This window comes from Lepisosteus oculatus, chromosome 8 (assembly GCF_040954835.1).
Source record: "Lepisosteus oculatus isolate fLepOcu1 chromosome 8, fLepOcu1.hap2, whole genome shotgun sequence".
In the NCBI taxonomy this organism is placed as follows: domain Eukaryota; kingdom Metazoa; phylum Chordata; class Actinopteri; order Semionotiformes; family Lepisosteidae; genus Lepisosteus; species Lepisosteus oculatus.
This window is the reverse complement of record NC_090703.1, coordinates 20411569-20430299: the sequence shown is the minus strand read 5'-3', so window position 1 is coordinate 20430299 and position 18731 is coordinate 20411569. Positions and strand designations below refer to the sequence as shown.

Below are 18731 nucleotides of genomic sequence, written 5' to 3'. Positions count from 1 at the left end.
TAATGGCATAACCAAATGGCTGTAGAAGACTAAAATAAGGTGCTTAAAAATTAAGGTTGCAAAGTTTTTTTTTAGATTTTCTGTTTTCATATAAAAAAACAAATAAAAAAAGGAAAAAAATGTTATTAACTGTAGGTCAAACAAACAGTTGAACAACCATTGTATTCTGGGCCTTTAGCCTAATAATTGTATACTGTAAATAACAACATTGAGGTTTTCATTAAGGAAACTTTTACTCAAGATGTAACGTATCAGTCTGTGCCACCCTGTCCAGCTGTCCATGTGTGTAGCACTAAGTCTAGTAGTGTGTCAGGATTCCCTTGGTGTCTGAAACATCATAATGCTCAATATTAGTATATTATAATTCCCTGCTCAGAGAAAAAACTCAATACATATTTCTACAAGGAATACCTTGCAGAATGTTATCAAAAAAGAGGAACCTAGATGCAACCAGCCTATTAAGAAATCTTTGTGGTTTATATTGCCATTTCCTTTTTCATTCTTCTACAAAACGAGATGAAACATTTATTAAACTACTCCTGTAACATACTGTAGTACTGCTAGTTTAGTAAAGTGATTATCTCCAGAATTAGTGGCACTGCTCAGTTCTGCCTACAATGCTTTCACATGAATGGGCTGTAAATATAGGCTTTCTGCATCAAGCCCTGTTTGATGCACAAGTTTATGGTTTCAGATACTGAAAAGTCTGCTTCATTTCAGAATTGTACCCAATACATGGGAATGGTGCAGACTGCTCATTTTCGTTTGGCTAGGCTATGGAGCACAGACGAAGTTGCAAATTTCATGCAATAATGCAAAAGCTCACATAGCACTCCTTCTCCATAATGGTTTTCAATGCTCACATTTAATATTGTTTCACATAACAATGGAGCCTTTTCTCTGTATTCACACGACACTTCCAAATCTAGTGGGAGAAACAGAATTTCTAGCAAGTATGTCAGAGGTGGTCAGAGGAGTTTTGAGACTTTTTTGGCTTAAGCGCTGGCTCAGGACCCAGAAGTGCTACTTTAAAGTCTCAAAGTGGTTTGCACAGAGCTACACATTTTCACATTGTGCAATCCTTAAATAAATCAGAATGACTCAGACATAACTGAGATTGTCTTCAGGTGAGTGGGCTGATCCTTAGAAGTACAACCTTGAAATCTAGGACTTTTGTTTTGTAAATAACCCCAGAAAGCCTTACTTTTCCTCCAGATATTCTAATTCATTAGTTAGACTACAGGATGTCTGAAATTTGTCCTTCAGTATTCATTATTGAATAGTACACACTCACTAATAGATGGCCACTGGGAAGCTAACTGCATTAGGAAGCTTCCTGTTACCACCTGCAAAATCGAATCGCTTATAACTGTTTCTTTGTGCCCTGGCTTTAAACCACTCCTAGACTCGTCTGGCAACCTCATGACAATTGAGTTTCAGCTAATACATGCTTAATGAAAGTCACAGCTATCTATTTAAACTGCCAACTATTCAATTTCCGGCAAGAGTTTTTATTTTTGAAACCCTCATAAAAACAAGCAAAGGGAAAAGCAGTCGGCAAGATCCATGAAACGTTTAGCTTCCTGCAGCAGTGACCATCTTCCAAATAAGTCAATGAAAAAGAATTCATAATTCAACTAAATGTGAACTCTAATAATGAAATTAGAGCATCCTACAGGACAGCACAGCACTAAATTGCGTAGATCAAGTTTTCCCATAAAAAGCAAGCAAACAATCAGCACATTGGTCAGGAGCTCAAGTTCTACTTGCTATTGATAAAAGCAGCAGCAGTCATGTGGCTACAGAAACTTCCTGTTGAGAACAGCCTACCTTTGCTCCTGCTGGATTGATGGATGTCAGAAAGATTCAGATACACTTCAACCTCCAGACAGCAACTCTGCACAACCGCAGCTCAGGCAGGCTCGTCAACTCACGCCCAAAGTAATCTGGCCTGCACAGGGGCCACCCCAAACAACAAATGTCACTGATACCAGGAAGTTCCATCTGGTCGTGTTTTATAGTGAAGCCACCAGTGACAGACGGCACAGTCATTTCCAGCACGGTGTGACCACTGCAGTGACACAGCACACCCAGCCTTGGTAACTGGGGAGATGTTGCACTAATAAACCACTACTGATGGCTCAATAGCTTTTAAGCTGGGATGGTTATTAATGGCCATCTTCCTTCTCTCTTTCTTTATCCACAGGTATTGCAGTCCTGTTTGGAAGCAGTCATGATCAAACAGGCTCCCTGCAGTTTGTTTTTTCACCCCCCGCCCTCACCCCAGCTGTGATACTTAACACAGTACTACAGTTTCAAGTGCCATAAATAAAACCACAGCTCCCATTATAGAAATGCAACCTTGTATATTTAGTTCTCGGAGACACTACTTTTTGAACTCCTGGGAACTGTTCCACAGTTATTACCTAGTTAAACAACATAGGCCTCTCCTCCCCAGCTGAGCTGCTGAGCTTGTGAGTGACCTACCTCTGGCTCTTCGGACCATTTACTTGTCACCTGACTCTAGAGATGAATAAAACAGCACGGCCCTTCTGAATTACCAATTCACCTGTCAGCTGTGTGTCAGTTACGCAGACCACTGTGGCCAGTCCCCGCTATTGAATATAGCTACATTGCATTCCGGCTCTTGTTTTATTTATTTTTATTTATTCTGTTTTTTGCGTCATTGTTAATAATGGTATCACTGATATGGTATAAAAGATATAAGAATCTGAGGGACTGTGGCAGTCCAGGAATAGAACAGGCTAGCGCTCAATGGAAAACCACTGGTCAAATTATTAATACAAGCAAGATGTCCATCAGCATCTCAGCCAGAACCATTCTGCGGATCCAATTTCGATTTAGAACTAAGCTGAGGAACCTGTGTGTCTATCCTGTATACTAAAATCCCTCAGGGAACTTAAAAAAAACAATGCTACTCACATAGGCTAAAATAATTACTCTGTGTAATTCTGCCCAATGCGTGTAATAGTATGTTATGTTAGGAAAAGAAGGCAGCAGGAATTGCAGTGAACTAAGAATATCAGTCTTGCAGCAGGGACCTGTGGCAGGAACATGAACAATGAACATGTAGATGTTAATTCCACACTGAAAGGTAGAAAGAGTAAAACATTTCAGCTGTGAATGCACCTAAATAAGCCAAAAGCTTGAGTTTAACACTTCCTTTTTTCAGTTGGTGTGAACTCTTTATTGATTCTTATTAGTGTTGCACTTTAGCTTTAGGGTGTTTCAGTAGGCTCAAAACCATTTGGGTGTACCACTGTCTCAAGATATGCTGGACGAAAAGCTCATTTCTACTGCCCGTGACGAGTCAGGTTTCCAGAGGAGAATTATACTTCACTGCCATACATTTTAATCTCATCTTAGAAACGATGAAAACAAATGTTTTCACAAAAAGGATTACGGTATAATTCCATATAAGGGAAATAGCACTGTTTGTTATGACGAAGAGTTTCCATCTTGGGAGTGTAGCAATTCTTGTTTCTGGAGAAGTAAGAGTTTGTTGTGGAAGTAGCTTTGGCAATAGGTGTTTCGAAATACTGTATTTTGACATCTTTGCTGCCAGATTTACAATACTACTATGAACACTGATGATGGCAATACGTATAAAAGAAGAAAAAAAAATCACTGAGTGGAAACAAGTTAGAATCTGTAAGGATTCAGGCTATAGAAATGAATCTGCAATTAGCTTCCTAGATTGCATGTGCATTATAACATAATAATTAATACTCAGAATGGATTATAAAAATATGCTAGGAATCAATGCTTGCTGATTACTGATTTATTACACTTGTTCCCAAGTAAATTACAATACTGTGACCCCATTTCTAAAAGTGGTAACACACTTTGGCATATAACCACATTGTGATGCCAGGACACCACTAACGGCTTGCAATGTATGCTTGCTTGATCGCAAGCCAAGAGCAGTATTTCTGCTCACTTATGGATATAAAGAGTCACGGCAGATGGCATGGCTTCACTGGCAAGTCTTCTTTCTTAATGGACTACAGTTCAAAATAATTTATGGTTCTGCTTTTTCCTAACAAAACACTTGAAACCTAACTAACCTGTCTTTCTAACCTGAAAAAAACAAAAGAGAAGCCGGATATGCATTGATACATACTTCATTCATGGCTTAACAATTATCACATCGCTAAATTTTCCAATCAAGCATAATATCCTGCTGAATGGACTGCAACATTAATGCAACTTTTGAAAGTTTTCAAGATTAAAACAAGGAAAAAGTGGAAAAAAAAAATCTCCATAGAAAATCCTGCTTTACAGTGTCCCAGGTCCATGCTGAAGCTCTTCTGTGCCAGGCTATTTTATTTCATTAGATACTGGTTACCCATTCACGGCTCTGGTCTTGAACAGAACTATTCCATTTCCTGTGGGGGGTGTTAACACTACAAAAACCTTCCTGTTACAGCTAGCAGTTCTATTTATAAATATAATAGCAATTTCGTCCAGGAAAACATTCACGGAGGTTATTCATTTAAAATATAAAATCATCATAACTATTTTTACATTAGCTATGGAGATAAATATAATATTTTCTTGACAACACTGTGTGGGAAAATATTGTAATATAGCTGTAGCAAGTTGAAGTACCTTTCAAAATAAAAACCTTTTACACTTTATCAAATATATTCCTCTCTCTCTTTATAATCTCCCTTTAATTCAATTTGTGCTTGTGTTGAGATTGCAACCTGATATTTCATCCTGCTGAAATATGCTGTGCAGTTGAGATCCTAAAATTGTGATTTAAATTGTATTGTGTCTATGATCTGTTGGCTATTATACATCTTTCCTTCATTGTAGTACTAGTGCTGGGCCTTCATAAAACATGAACTGGAAGCTAGGATTCTGAAATTGATCAAGGGAAAGGAGTGGCGAATACATTTCCAGGCTTTTCAAGGGTGTCCTAATGTAATAGCAGTCTTTCCCTTGGACCGGATTTGCTCTGATGTGGAGCTGTCCTGTCTGTGCCCCAGCTCCTTGTCAATGGCAATGTCCAAGACTTGGCTGAAAACTAAAAACGAACTGTAGCTTATAACATGCGTTCAGATATAATTATGATGCAAGAACAAAATAAACTAAACTAGTTAAATCTGTGGGTGAACAAGTGACACAAACTGAACAGTGTATCTGTTTTTAAGTCTAAGATAGTTCTTAATTACTCTAAGAAAGCAGAAGGTTCAGAGCAATTGCATTCACATAGACAGCATATCTACTAAAAATGCTTCCCAGTCATCTTCCAGTAAACCATTTCAGAAAAAGAAGTACTGAACAGCAGACTGATTTTGCTCATAGCTTGTCTATTTAGTAAGTCTGGATCTTTTGAGGCTCAATAAATTCCATATTGACTCCGCAGCCTGAATTAAGACTGTAGAGCGAAAAAGATGTGGAAACGAAAATTGGAAAAAAACTAAATCAACACATTAGGTTTTATTCGGTGGTCTTTCAAACTGGAAAATTCAAAAATCAAAGCTAGCCATCTTATAAAAGCTGCTCAACCAGTTGAATGTACCATCCCTCACACTGCAAGGCTGCCAGGACGCTCACTTCAGGCGCTGTACTCGGACAGAGAGCAGCTCCGTCCTTCCAGCTGGGAAGGATGAAAGTATGCACAGAAATGGTTACACTGGAGGGCCAACTGGAGATGCTCAGATAATCTGATACCAAAGCACAGCTGAGTTAGAAGCAGGATTATAGTTTGCATATCATCTCTAGGACTGGAGATGAGCAGGCACCTCCGCCCCCAGCTACAGCATAACCACTGAACAAGGAGCGTCAGTGGCCTGGAGGAGGAGGAGAGTGGGTGGATTCTCAGGCTTCGCTCGGGAAACCAGCACAGGCCCACACCTACTGACGGAAACTGAACCAACTGCCTCGCGATTCATTTTTTGCCAGTGGAGCCGTTTCTTTAAGGTAACAATGTTTTTGGGAAGTACTCTCCATCACACCAGATAAATCAAAAGATGTAAAGAATTCTGTTCAATTAAGACAGTGTTTCAAATGTTAGGCTTAAAGAGTTTTTTTTTTTATCTTGACAGTAAACTTCAGCAGGAGTAGTTAATCAAAGGGGATAAAATGAGCACATTGTATCTAATCAGGTAATCTCTCACTAGTAAAGATAGTCAAACCAAAGAGAATGTCCTTGGCAGACCACTAAAGAGCTTCTACTATACTTCTTTTAACTGTTGCTACACTAGTTGAGCAACTGTGCATGTTGCAATACTTGTAAGACTGCCAGATGATGTTAAAAGGATTTTAAAATGTGAAATTCTCTGACAAAGCTCATTCCTCTCAAAATCAGCTGCAAAACAAAACCATAGTGGTTATACCGAAAGTATCAACATTTTTTAAAGCTTTTATTAAAGCAGGAAGATGAAGCTCTGGTACTTAAGTGTGACAGCAAAGCATACTGTATGTCAAAAGTTTGAAATACTAGGAGTCATATAAACCAGAAGAACTTGTTTTTTTTGTTTCATTATACAATCTGACAAAACAAATTATAACTTAACTATCATAAGATCTAAAGCAACCTTCTGCTGAACCGGGAGGAGCAAACATAAATGAATTAAATCAGCCGCTAAGGTATAATATCACCGAGCTAAAGCCATTCCCTCGTACTGATGGATATATCCAAAGAAATCAAATCCCAGTCTTCTGGCTTTTGTCGCCCAGAGGGACTTCCATCTCGGCTTAACAAAAAAACCCTGCCATCCTGTACTGTTGCTCATTTCTCCGAATCTGGGTTAACAATAGAAGAGCCTTCAGATTCAGTCAGTGAAGAGACTGAGTGGGGACAGGCAGCTCTTCTCAGCAGAAGAAAAGGCTGAAGTCTCTCTTGCACATGCCGCTGTCACATTAAGACACATTTTCGGCAGGCCTGCTTTCCTGCATCTTGCTGCGAAGCCTGACTACAGCTGACAGCTGCATTGGAAAAAAAAATCAAAATGGCATTTAGCTCATCTGTAAAAAAAATAACATTAATAATACAAAATGCTCAGAAATAAGAACATAAAATAGGAAACATTTTTAGCTGTGAGAAATTCTAAATCCAGATTACCCCTGGGTAGGCTCAGCATTCTTTAAAAGAAAGAAAAGAAAGAGGAGGCTTAACATAACGAGACTGAAAACTTACCAATAATATATATGGATATAAAACTCAACTCAAGATGTTTCACTTGTCTCATACACAGATATACAGTGCTTAATCTCAACATGCAGTATTCTGGGAAAACTGTCCAAGATGATGGATTTATGTTTTTAACAGACGGTTTTTCGTTATTTTAATTGTAAAATTTGTGGAGGCGTTTTTGAATTCTCCATTTCAATACTTAACCAAAAAAACAGTAATGCAAATGCATTTCTACACATAACTAAAAGCCATCTAGATTGTGAATGTGGTCTTCTGCATTTAACAGAGATCTTTTCAGAGTCTCTTTTCCATACAGACTAGATGGATCAAATAGCTTCCTCTTATTTCTCGTTCCTTATTGTGTCCATTTATCCTAGTTGATGCATTTAAAAATGACTGTGGAGCAACCGCCAAGTTATACTGATGAATTGTTTGCAATGCACACAAAGATGTGCTTTGATGTGTTAAGAAGCTATGATGCTGACAGACAGAAATATAAGCAGTGCAATAGCTGAAGCCCAAGTAAGGAAATGTACATCAAGAAGGCTCAGATGTCAAATACACCGTGTTTAGGAAGAAAATGAATGTCCAGCTCATTTTATTTAACCTCTCTTATTGTTACTTGCAATCTTTCGGGAGGGAAAGGACATGTTTATGGATGAAAGGCACATGAAACCGAAGAAGATCTCTAACACTTAAGGTAAAATCATCCAATCTTTAAAAAGATCATAATAGGACAAGTAAACACTAAGTCCTCAAATGGACTACAAAAAGAGCACTGTGTGCATCACTTGCATCGGACCTCATTAGTCAAATGTACACAAATCTGTAATCTACACAAAGTGCTCCTGCATGTTGTTGCTGTCATGGTGTTCAGCAGAAACAAGGCAACTATACAGCACTTCAAAGGAAGGCCACGTTGTCTCCAAGAAGTCTCTCTGTGGCTTTCGTTCACCTAATCCCATATGTTCTGCGGCAGCCGCACTGCTTCATCCCCTGGTGATGACGCAACTCACTGGAAATTTTAACCAGCACCACCTTCAAAGGATAGACGCACTTCTCACCACTGATTCATCCAAGACTTTCATCTGAGTTAGCTACGACTCAATTATACCATCCGATCCCCTCTCAGGAGATATGAGTGCCATGCAGTAACAGCGGGGAGTCAATATTTAGGTTTTCTGTAACAGTTCTCTAATCATTACACCACAAACCAAAGTCAGGTTAGCTTCATGGCAGCAAAGCATTAACTGGTACACTGTGAATTCACCAGAGAATCTGTTATACCGTTACATATAAATAAGCAAGAACAGGAGAAAACAAGCAAGAAAAATCCCAATTCTTCCGAGACTGTGATTGCTCTTCTCAGAATCAGTTTCCTTAAGCTCTGCTTTCACATGCACCAGGATGAAACAAGCTCATCTGGATACGCTCCTTACCACAGACACAGCAGAAACTGAGGCTCAGCTATGCAGCAATACAGACACTATTCAATGTGCAGGCATTCCTTTGGCTGGTCAATCCTTATGGCAATGGATGAATACTGCAGCACTCGTCTGTCCACCTGATCTCCCCCATCATTCCCTTCTGAATTCTGTCAATTTCTTTTCTGCATAAAGATGTTCAGTGATCTCTTACATAGCTGTGGAACCCCATGGAACCAAATAGTGGCATTTCTCAAAATATGCCAAATCAACGTCAACGCTCGCGTTTGGCTCACTGTTAAATCTCTATAGGCTACTCTTCAGCAAAAATTAAAGCTCCATTGTACCTGCAGCATCCGATACTCTATTTCATTTGCACCACAAAAACCGTCAGAGATGACAAGAGAAGAGATGTAATGAAATAGCCATGGTTTCCTTAAACTTCAGAACAGAACAAAGAAGTCAGGCTCTGGCGGGGACCTTTCAAATAAATAAGGACAAGCTGAATAGCTGAAAATGAAACATCTGGAATCCGCAAGGGAATATTTGCTTGCGATGCTATTAACCCAGGCACCATGGCCTAAGTATGACCGGTTTATCAAGCTGTTGCCAGAACAGCTTACCCAGCAACCGCTGTAACCAGGGAACAAGGTCAGTGATAACGCTCACGTTAGAATGCTGATGGGAGTGGATTCCCTGCACAGAGCCTCAGGGGCACTGGAGAGCAAGAAGCTGGCCTGCGCTTCCCAACACCTATTCATTTCCTTTCCAGACCCCAAACTGAACGTCAGTTTTTCCCCACCAACATCTTCTAAAGGTCTTGTTGACCGTTATCGCTTACTCAACACTACCGCTGCCTTAATGAAACATATCCCTGGATAAAAACATTGTATGCATATTCAAGGGCTCCATCAATCAAAAGCTATCCGCTTTTGATTATATTGCATGAGAAAAGATAAGTGATGTTCAAACGTAGTTCACAAAGTCCAAAAACAAATGTGATTCCAGATAAGAATACCTTTTTCTAACAAACTTTCTAACAGAGTATGATCCCATTTTGTACCTACTCTCGCCTGTCTCCTTTAAAATTACTTTGATCCCTACACAAGCACAAGAAAATGCTGGTTATTTTTTAGCTTTCATCTCACTACAATGTAGTAGCCAACTGCTGTACAGTGTTGTTTTAAAGTACAAGCTTCAGAAAGAATCAGACTACATTGCAGAATACAACATCCTTCCAAGAGACACTACACAAAAATGCTTTATAGCTTAGGGAAATGCTGAAAGGCTTGGACCTCAGGATTTCAGCACTATGTTTTTCCCCTGACTTCTAATGAAGTACCAAAACTGATTACAAGAAATGTGACCAGATTTAGTAATGACACCCAAAGAAGGCTCCACAGCCGAAACATTGTGTTTCTTTTCTTCTCTTTTCAGCGTGGAATAAACCTTTACTAGTTCCTTTGCAGCCTATGCATGCTGACGCAGCTACCTTCTTGGACTACTTCAGATTTAGTCATTATCGGCATTTGATTTGAACAACTGTTGATGCAATACAGGTTGTTATGCAGTATTTCTGCTAGCACAAACTACATCAATTATGTAGACATATAAATGATTTGATTTATAATCTGACTAAAACATGGATTTGTAAATACACTTTGTAAAAACTGTAAGAAATACAGTAAATTAAGCAAATTACCACTGATGGCTCACAGAATTCTCCTGCAAAAGAGTTTCAGATCTTCAAAGAGTGCATCTTTTGTTGAAGCTCTAGAAATAATACTTAATTAGAAGGAACTTTCTTATCATGTGAACAGGAAATTAAAACATTCCACCACAGGCTGAAAGTTTCACACACATTCGTTATCAAATTTTCTCGACTCCTCAAACATCAGGAAGGCATAGTAAACCACTTCGTAGTCATGTGAAATGCTGATGTTTAATAAAAAAAATATTCATCTTATTCTGTTACTTTTAGATTAAATTGATTTACAAAGTTGTACTCTTTCATACATCTTGTCATTTAAGCAGAGCAATCTCAGTGAAGATCCTTGCTCAGGTACAACAGCAGAGTTCCCCTGGGGATCTGGACCCACAGCCACTCCTCCACAATTGCTATTGAATGCAAACTGCTTTGGAGACCAATTCTTGTGACAGGGATTAAGCAACAATAAGATATGACTTGTGTATAGCGTAGCACATGACACGTATTTAGAAATCACTCAAAATTAGAGCACAGATGATGGCATTCTGAAAAAAAAGCATTGGGTGTTGACTAAAAATGTTGTTTCTGAGTGACAATGAGACATTAATGTTTGCATTAAAGTGTAAAACCTTCACAAAAAAATAGAAAGACATACCTGAAATGGTTGCGGAGAACTCAGAGATATGAAAGTGCTAAAGTACAAAACAATGGGAGGAATTTAAAATAGATATGATGTTTTTCTGTCTCAAATCTATTGCCTGCATTGGTTTACCATGGAAAAAATGAAAACACCATCAAATCAATCGAACAACTGAACAGATGACCAGTTACAAACACTGAACTAATCAGGCCCAATGTAGTCTTTTATTTTCTAATGGTTAGCTGACAGAAAAACCCACAGAGGTTTGAAGAACTGAGGAGCAGGGCAAACCATAGTTTATCTAATTCAAACATGAAAGAAACTTCTTCCTTTCCAGGAAAAGTGTGATGTCATTGACCTATTGAGCCGTACTCAGGTCGAGCATTCCAGCTGGGAGACAGACACTGACTGACTCGGAGGGCAGGGTTAAACAGGAACAGGCGGTCAAGAGAGAGGGCGAAGGGTCATGTGACACCGCAGAACAGTGCCGCTGCACTAATTGCAGGGAAGAGAAACCTGAGAGAGAGTCAGCCAGCCTACCCTGGCAGAGGAAGAAGGGATTTAGTCTGTGCCGAGCCACACAACCTGACAGATCTACCCTGAACCTTTCCATCAGAGCCACTGACACCACTTGAAAGCTGTTCTCTTTTATCTGAGAAGTGCTCATTAAATACACAGAGCCCTGCTGCATTAAGTAAAACAATCACCACAGATCATGGCATGCAGGCTTCTTATGAAGCTGAGTGTTGCTGTGGTTTCTGTGTGGAGTTTCAAAACAATTTATAAGGGGTTTCTGTGACTGATATCAGCAGCGATGTGCAAGACAGGAGACTTTAGTGGGCTTCCTGCCTTGGAAAAAAAAATTGATATCCTGTTGCATCAAGTGAACTGCTTCAAAACACTAAACTCTGCAGACCTTGGTGGTAGATTCACAAAAAGGAACAAGATACCACGTTTTCAACAAATTCAAAGTCACTTCCATGTTTATGCTCGTTGATGTGAAACACGTTGAGTTAGGAGGCACAGTGGTGTGGCTGGAGCACCTTCTGAATGTTCCCCTCAAGATCACTTGAGTTTTCTCCAGTAACTCCAGCTTCCTCCTAACATCATGCTAACTGGCTCATGTGGCTATACGATTGAGCAAAAGTGAGGCTTCTCCCTTATGAATCCACCATCTGGACTAGCTGCACTATAATGCAAACCCCCCGAGTATTTGAGATAAGGATTGATTTTGAACACTCAGAAAACAAGTTTCAAATGAAACACATCAAGTACTTTCCTTTGATCGTTCTTTCATAAGACGCTGTACTGTAGGTAGAATCAGTACTAACAAGATGCTAAGCTGTTACGCAATACATGGACACTTCTTTACTAATATAAACACTTACGAATATATTACTTCCACTTTTGAAGTAACGTGAAAACTTTGCTTCTTAATTTAGATCACAACTTGGGACTTAAGGAAACTTCCCTACCCATTTCATATCTGCAAGAACAGAAACCAGGCATCCTGTCCACTGGAGTATTTCAATACAGACAAAAAGAACTCTGCTAAAAGGGCGCCACTCTCACAACTGTATGTGCGTAGAATGGAAAGTTAAGACTTCAAACACTAGACATCATGCGCTGGCTAGAGAAGCCAAAACAGCAGAAAGTTCATCACTGGAGCTCTGATGGTAAACCCAGCTGTCCTGCGGTTGCCTTTCAGGGTCCTCAATCCCTTTGAAATCATGATAGTGTTATCAGTCAAGCAGAGATTCCCCGGGGAGAGAGGCTCTGGGGGGATAAAACAGCTGTCTGAAGCAAGGAGTCTGGGAATGCTGCTTGGTTGCTGGATGTTATCACATCAATGAGTGGGGGCATCACAGGTGTATGTGGATTCTTTGGTTTAACGGCTGTAGTTTTCCAGCTAAATAATTAATCTCATCTTCTGTTCACATTATCTCACGGTGCATTTTGCAGCACTGCGCAGAATGAATGCCACCCCTCTCCAAAAGTGTCTCTGGAGATATTTTGCTGAGCAGAAAGAACAGTTCTTACAGTGCATTGCAGAAGGAGAAAAAGTGGTACAGTATGAGGTGAGAGGAAAAAAACTCCAGTGCTTTGTCATTAAGCAAATAAAAACAAGGAGAAAAGTCCTTTTGCTTCATCTGTACCTTGCTGACAACAGATTCCAGAACTCTTTATAGTCCTTACAGAAGTTGCACTGTGTTTGCTTAGCAAAAAGAACAGGGAAATTGAGCAGAGCAATCAATCCTCAAACAAGGAAAATACAGTAAACAGCTACTAGATGTAAGTCATAAACTATCCCTTTAATAGAATATAAGGGAAGTGGTTCACATTCTGCCAGGGGAGAGTGCTTAGTCCCAGACTAAATTGTGTTTTGCAAGGTTGCAAAGTACTGTGTAGCAGATTAATCAATACAAGCCTGGATTCTATTCTCTACATGCAGCTGTTACTCTTATCTGTTGAAAGATAACACAGAAACGTCAAAAAATACCAGAACTGAATCTGAATTAAGTCTAAACACAAAACCAAAATTTTAGAAATATTTCACAAAGATGTAATGCAAGTTAGTTGCTTTTAGATCTGCTGGTTTGTACAGATCGAGTCTGTTGTGGAAAGATGAGGTTGCTGTTATTTGTGTGGTTCTCAGTGGCACAAGATGACTAATGTCACAACTCTCCTCTCAGCAAATTTGTGCTGGTAACACACAAAACGAGCCTGAAAGAAACCTCTGACAACCTAAAGAAAAAAAATCAATGAGGTGTCAACACGCCAACGCAAAAGGATCACAACAAAAGATACAGAAGTATTTCTGACAGAGGTTATGGTTCTGAAACTTGCAATTAATAACATTTGTCTGTAATAACATTTAAACAAGAGAAGGAGTAATAACCTATAAAATCATGTTCCCTTCTTTTCAATTTGCTGCAGGATCTCTTTCCAACTACACCTGTCTGCTCTGAAATAGTTCTGACAAAGAAATGGAGAAAAGAAAACATCAGTTCAACCAGTCACACATTAGACTTCCCATTGCACACACTCCACCTTCTCCAAAAACATCTGAGGACCGCCATTCTCCGGCCTTTAACCAACAGCCATAAACAACTTCTAGATCTTCACTGCCTTGTAACGGGTCTTGAATTTGACTGCTAAAGATCCACCTCAAACACCCCTTCTGTAGAACTGTAGGCAAACATTTACATAATCTTAAACCAAAACAACATCAACATGGAATGTGGTTCAGCAAAAAATGCTGCTTGACATGGAAACAAATAACATACTAAGATTACAGACAGACAGATTCAAGAGATTGGCCCCACACACTGCAGTTCTGAACACACAGGCCTTCATCAAAATCTATGCTCAGTCACACAAAGAAACTGCCTCTAATTTCAATCTCTGGACCCTCTGCTGGATCAGGAGGATCAGCAGATATCAGACCATAAAAGACAGAACTAATTTGCCCTCTTTACCGTTAAATGGAACTGGAAGGTTAATGAACACATGCCTTTCATTGCTATTTGTTCAGTTTCAGAAAAATCAGAGCAACATTTCACAAAATAAAGCAAAAGAAAATGCCTGAAAACATCCTTTACAAAATCAAGACTAGACATAGGCTCCCAGGTGGCCTGAGAAGAACAAGAACTTTGGCAGACACTGAAACCAGGCTTGTACACGACTGGGCACAGAGGGCCTGTCACTGGCAGGGGCTGTGCCCATCCCATGACTCTCACACAGTAGCTAACTTCCTGAGGAAGCAATCCACCTGGGCTGGTGGTATTCCCAGCCCAACACAGACCACCCACAGCCCACCCAGAGCTGCGCTCACGTTCCAACAAAGGTGAACCGCACTACAGAAACAGAACCCATTTTCTTCTCATTCCCCACGTAAGCCCTTTACCCACAGGAGCGCAGGAAAACTTTGGAAGAAACTCTTGCCCCTGGCCGCTTTTTAAAATAGGTTAACTTAAGCCTTTGACTTCAGACAGCTCACGCAGTACGGCAGCCAAGTTAATGAAGGACATGCGTATGTGTGTCACCTGGCTCTGGTACAGTTCAGGTCCTGGGAACTCCACTGTGAGTAGGGCTCACCAGCTTTTTACTTCTCCAGTTGGGAGACATAAAGGGACAGAGGCACTTTTGTAAGTTCAGTCACATTTATGGAAAATGAAAATGTTGAAAAATAAAAACCACAGGAAGGCTCCCCCCCTCCTAATAAAAAACACAAGCTGATCGAGTGTGCGCTTTCGACTCTCAAACAGAACAGCGTGTGGGAAGCCACAACTCAATGAGAAAGTGCCCCAGGGGACAGGGGGCAGTTCCTGTCCCTTCCACCACTGAAACGGTAGCAAGTCCTCATCCAGAGCATGAGCTGCCAATTCCTTCACAAAGCAGGCAGTGTTGGGAAACATCAGAGCTCTGCAAACAGGCATCTCTGTTAAAAAACACTTCAGGAAACAAGAGATGATCGGATATTTGTACATTTTTTGTGTAAAAAATGAGCTGTGGTACTTACAATTAAGTATTCTGCGCTACAAGGCTGCGGCCTCAAACCAGGATATGGTGCAGAAAAGTTCTGGACCAACAAAGAAGATAAACAGGCTGCCCAGCCGTGTTGTTGAAGCTGAAACCCTGTCTTCTTTACATAAACAATAGATCCCTAGATTAATTAAGATGGGTTCCTCTCGTTTGTAACCTTTATAAAAGACCTCTGACGGTACAAGGATGTGTGCTTTTATCCATGTGTGCTTTGGCGAGAATGCGGTTCCACCTCCGGTGCTCTGTGGGACAGAGAAGCCCAGTGGTTAACCTGTCCAGGACGTTTTGGGTTAATAGGTTACTGACTATCCGAGCTGAGGAAGGGACACAGATTCCTTCCGATTTCCTTCAATCCGCAAATCACGAACAGAAACTGCATCTTCCAAAGAGGAAGACAGCTGAACCATGTTGAAGTATCCAAAGAATTAAATACCTTAGCCCGTCACATGAGACCGTTCTGCATACTGCTGACGTTAGATCCCTAGAAATATGTGATTCAAACCGCACACGAGTAATGCTCGCGTTTTTTTTTTCCTGTGTATGCGTCTGGTTCTTTTCCGCACGATACCGGCCACTTCTGCTGTGCCTGACCTTCACAGTCTCACTGGCAGAGCGGTAGACTATAGAACAGTTTATTGAGATTGATCAATCTAACTCCTCCATCAAAGCTGTTTAAATCCGCCCCTGAAAACGTAAACTGTTAACAGAAAACACAAGTCAGCGGACAGCCGGGCATGCACAGGTGCCGATACGCCCAGCAAACCCGCAGAAGGCAAAATCACAAGACGCCCCGTTTCGTGACAGTTTTTAATTTAAGCAGCTAGACTCGCTGCAGCTACCGGTCCAGGGTTCGTACACTCGCTAGGACCGACTGACACAACGGCTTTGCTTTACATACACTAGTGTCGCACATTATGTTAACGTGTTAAGCCTTTACAGAATTACAAGACATTCTGAGACACGAAATCCGTAAAAAACGAAATGACTGCGTGAGTCATTTTTGAGAAGTAATATTCTGATAGCATGGCATCTGGCAGGACTTCACACTACATGCTGTACACTGGGTGACAAGTGAAATTCACCCAAGTCCCAGAGCGAACAAGTAACTACGGCGCTACCAGAACCGCACGGCATACGACTGAAGTAGCCAACAACAAAATCATTAAAAAACAGGAAACTGTCAGGGAATGGACTTACCTTGACACCAGCTCCAGACAGGAAAGGTGTAAAAGTGCTTACTGGCACTGGTTTAGCTTCCTAGCAGCACGAAAAACGACCAATACAATGTAAATTCCCAGAAGAACAGGGAAGGAAAACTGAGCCGACACCTCCAATCCAGCGAAAGCCAGCCGACTCACCTGCTCGCTAACCAGCCGCCGGCTCAACCTAACCTCACCCCTAGCAACGGCCCGCCTTCCATCGACTCCGATTGCAGCAACCCTTGAGTCTGGAGGCGGGAGCTAACTCCCTCGGTTGTCCGAACGGACTTCCAATCAGCAGTAGAGGAGGCGTGTCCGAAGGCTCAAGGAGTACATGTACAGGCTAAATCGAATGCATGTCAAGACTATCGCTCCGCCTTCATTTCATAGCGGAAGATGGAGCACCCAATCATTCACCTGGGTCTGCTCGTTTGCGCACTATGTGCCTACCCATCCCCATAATTTCCCCGCCCATTTTCTTCATCCCTCTTCAGAGCTGTTCAGTTTTCTGTGGAAAGCAGATGATTTGCGCATGCTTGGGTAGAGGTTACAGATCTCGTTATACGTCAAGAAAGCGTCGGTTGGTTGTTTAACCCCAGCTGTTCTGGTTTCTGAAGCTGCAGATAACTTAGGCTTTAGGCACCGGCGTGCTGTAAATACAGTGTATCTGGCTGTACTGACAGTTTTAAACTGTCGACGGGGAGTCTCACTGATTTTTTTTTAAATAAGTAACACTAGCTGTATATTGCACATCCAGTACAGTGCGGGGGCACTGTGAATACTTAATACTTTGCGAATACATACAAAATGTTCCAGAATACAACAGATAAGTGTAAAAATATACTTTTTTCCAAGGTCTCGACCTTATAGGCAGATGATAACACGAAGTAATAAAAGGAAACAATGAGCAGAAATATCACTTTAATGCATATTTAATTTTCACAAGAACAGCGCAAAGCTGACACAAGCTAAATATTATACCAGTCATGAGTATATCGAAGTCTAGTCTGTCAGGATCAACCCTGTTTTTAAATAAAGCAGTTTACTGGGAACATTGCCAGTGTCTTGCAACACACCAGACAGTAGTCTCACGTTTAACAGAGGTCTTGGGTGTTTTGGATGAGTAGAAATATGCAAGAGATAAGGTTTAAAATCACTGTCCATAGTCTGGTTTGCAGCACCTGACTGGAAGCTGCTTAGTTTGTATGAATAGAAACAAAACCCAGTACTTCTTTGTAAGTCTGCATGTCTCAATGCAGAGAAAACTAGCATGAGGCATATTTCATCACACATTTTCTTGTTTTTGATTTTTTAATTTGCAGGGTGAGGTAGGCATCAGAATAACATGACTGCAGCATGCAGCATCTGACCCTTCTTAGAACAAATGGTGTCTAAAAAGTGACTTTATTTGTTTTACTTTCACAAACCCGTTAGGACATTTACGCATTAAACAGCAGCTAAGTCCAGAACAGAAATGCTTTTTCAAATCCTATACATGGTGTTTTCAAAAGCACTTGACATACAGGGAAATACTAGTGTGTCTAACAGTTAACATTTTAATGAGCTAACACGGAGATTCCTGTTATACTGTGGCACATCCCAGGGGAAAACTAAACTACCCACTGAACACGCAACTGGTGACATGCATTCCTAGCATGCCTAACTGTGAAGATCCTATCAATGTCACTCAGAGGGAGAATGAATGTTTTGCATGCCGATAGTCAATGGCACATTTTCAAAATATACTAACAAAGCTGTCTGGCCTGTTGAACACATTACATTCTGTTTAGTGACTGACCGAGGGGAAAACTTGTAGTTATTACCGGGAGTAAAAGCTTGGAGAGAGCTTCCCAGCCTTTCCTCCATGTAAGAGATACAATCACTTTATTGGTCATACTGTATACAATTTCTTGTATTAGGAATTTGTATCTTTTCATATACCCCCACTTGCTCTCCACACAGGCAGGGAGAGAAGCTTGGGGTCAGAGCAAAGGGTCAGCCATTTACATGGCACCCCTGGAACAGTTGGGGTGAAGAGCCTTGCTCA

General features: G+C 40.7%; 1 protein-coding gene across 5 annotated transcripts in view; it reads right to left on the bottom strand.

The window, feature by feature from the left end:
* numb (NUMB endocytic adaptor protein) overlaps positions 1-16892 on the bottom strand; it is a 72667-nt gene extending 55775 nt beyond the window's left edge. For 2 of the 5 annotated variants that reach the window (XM_015350974.2, XM_015350973.2), the window contains exon 1: positions 16683-16837. The gene's annotated coding sequence lies outside the window, so the exon portion shown is untranslated. The other 3 variants (XM_015350975.2, XM_015350980.2, XM_015350981.2) reach the window with 2 other exon arrangements.
* Between the last annotated feature and the right edge of the window lie 1839 nt (positions 16893-18731).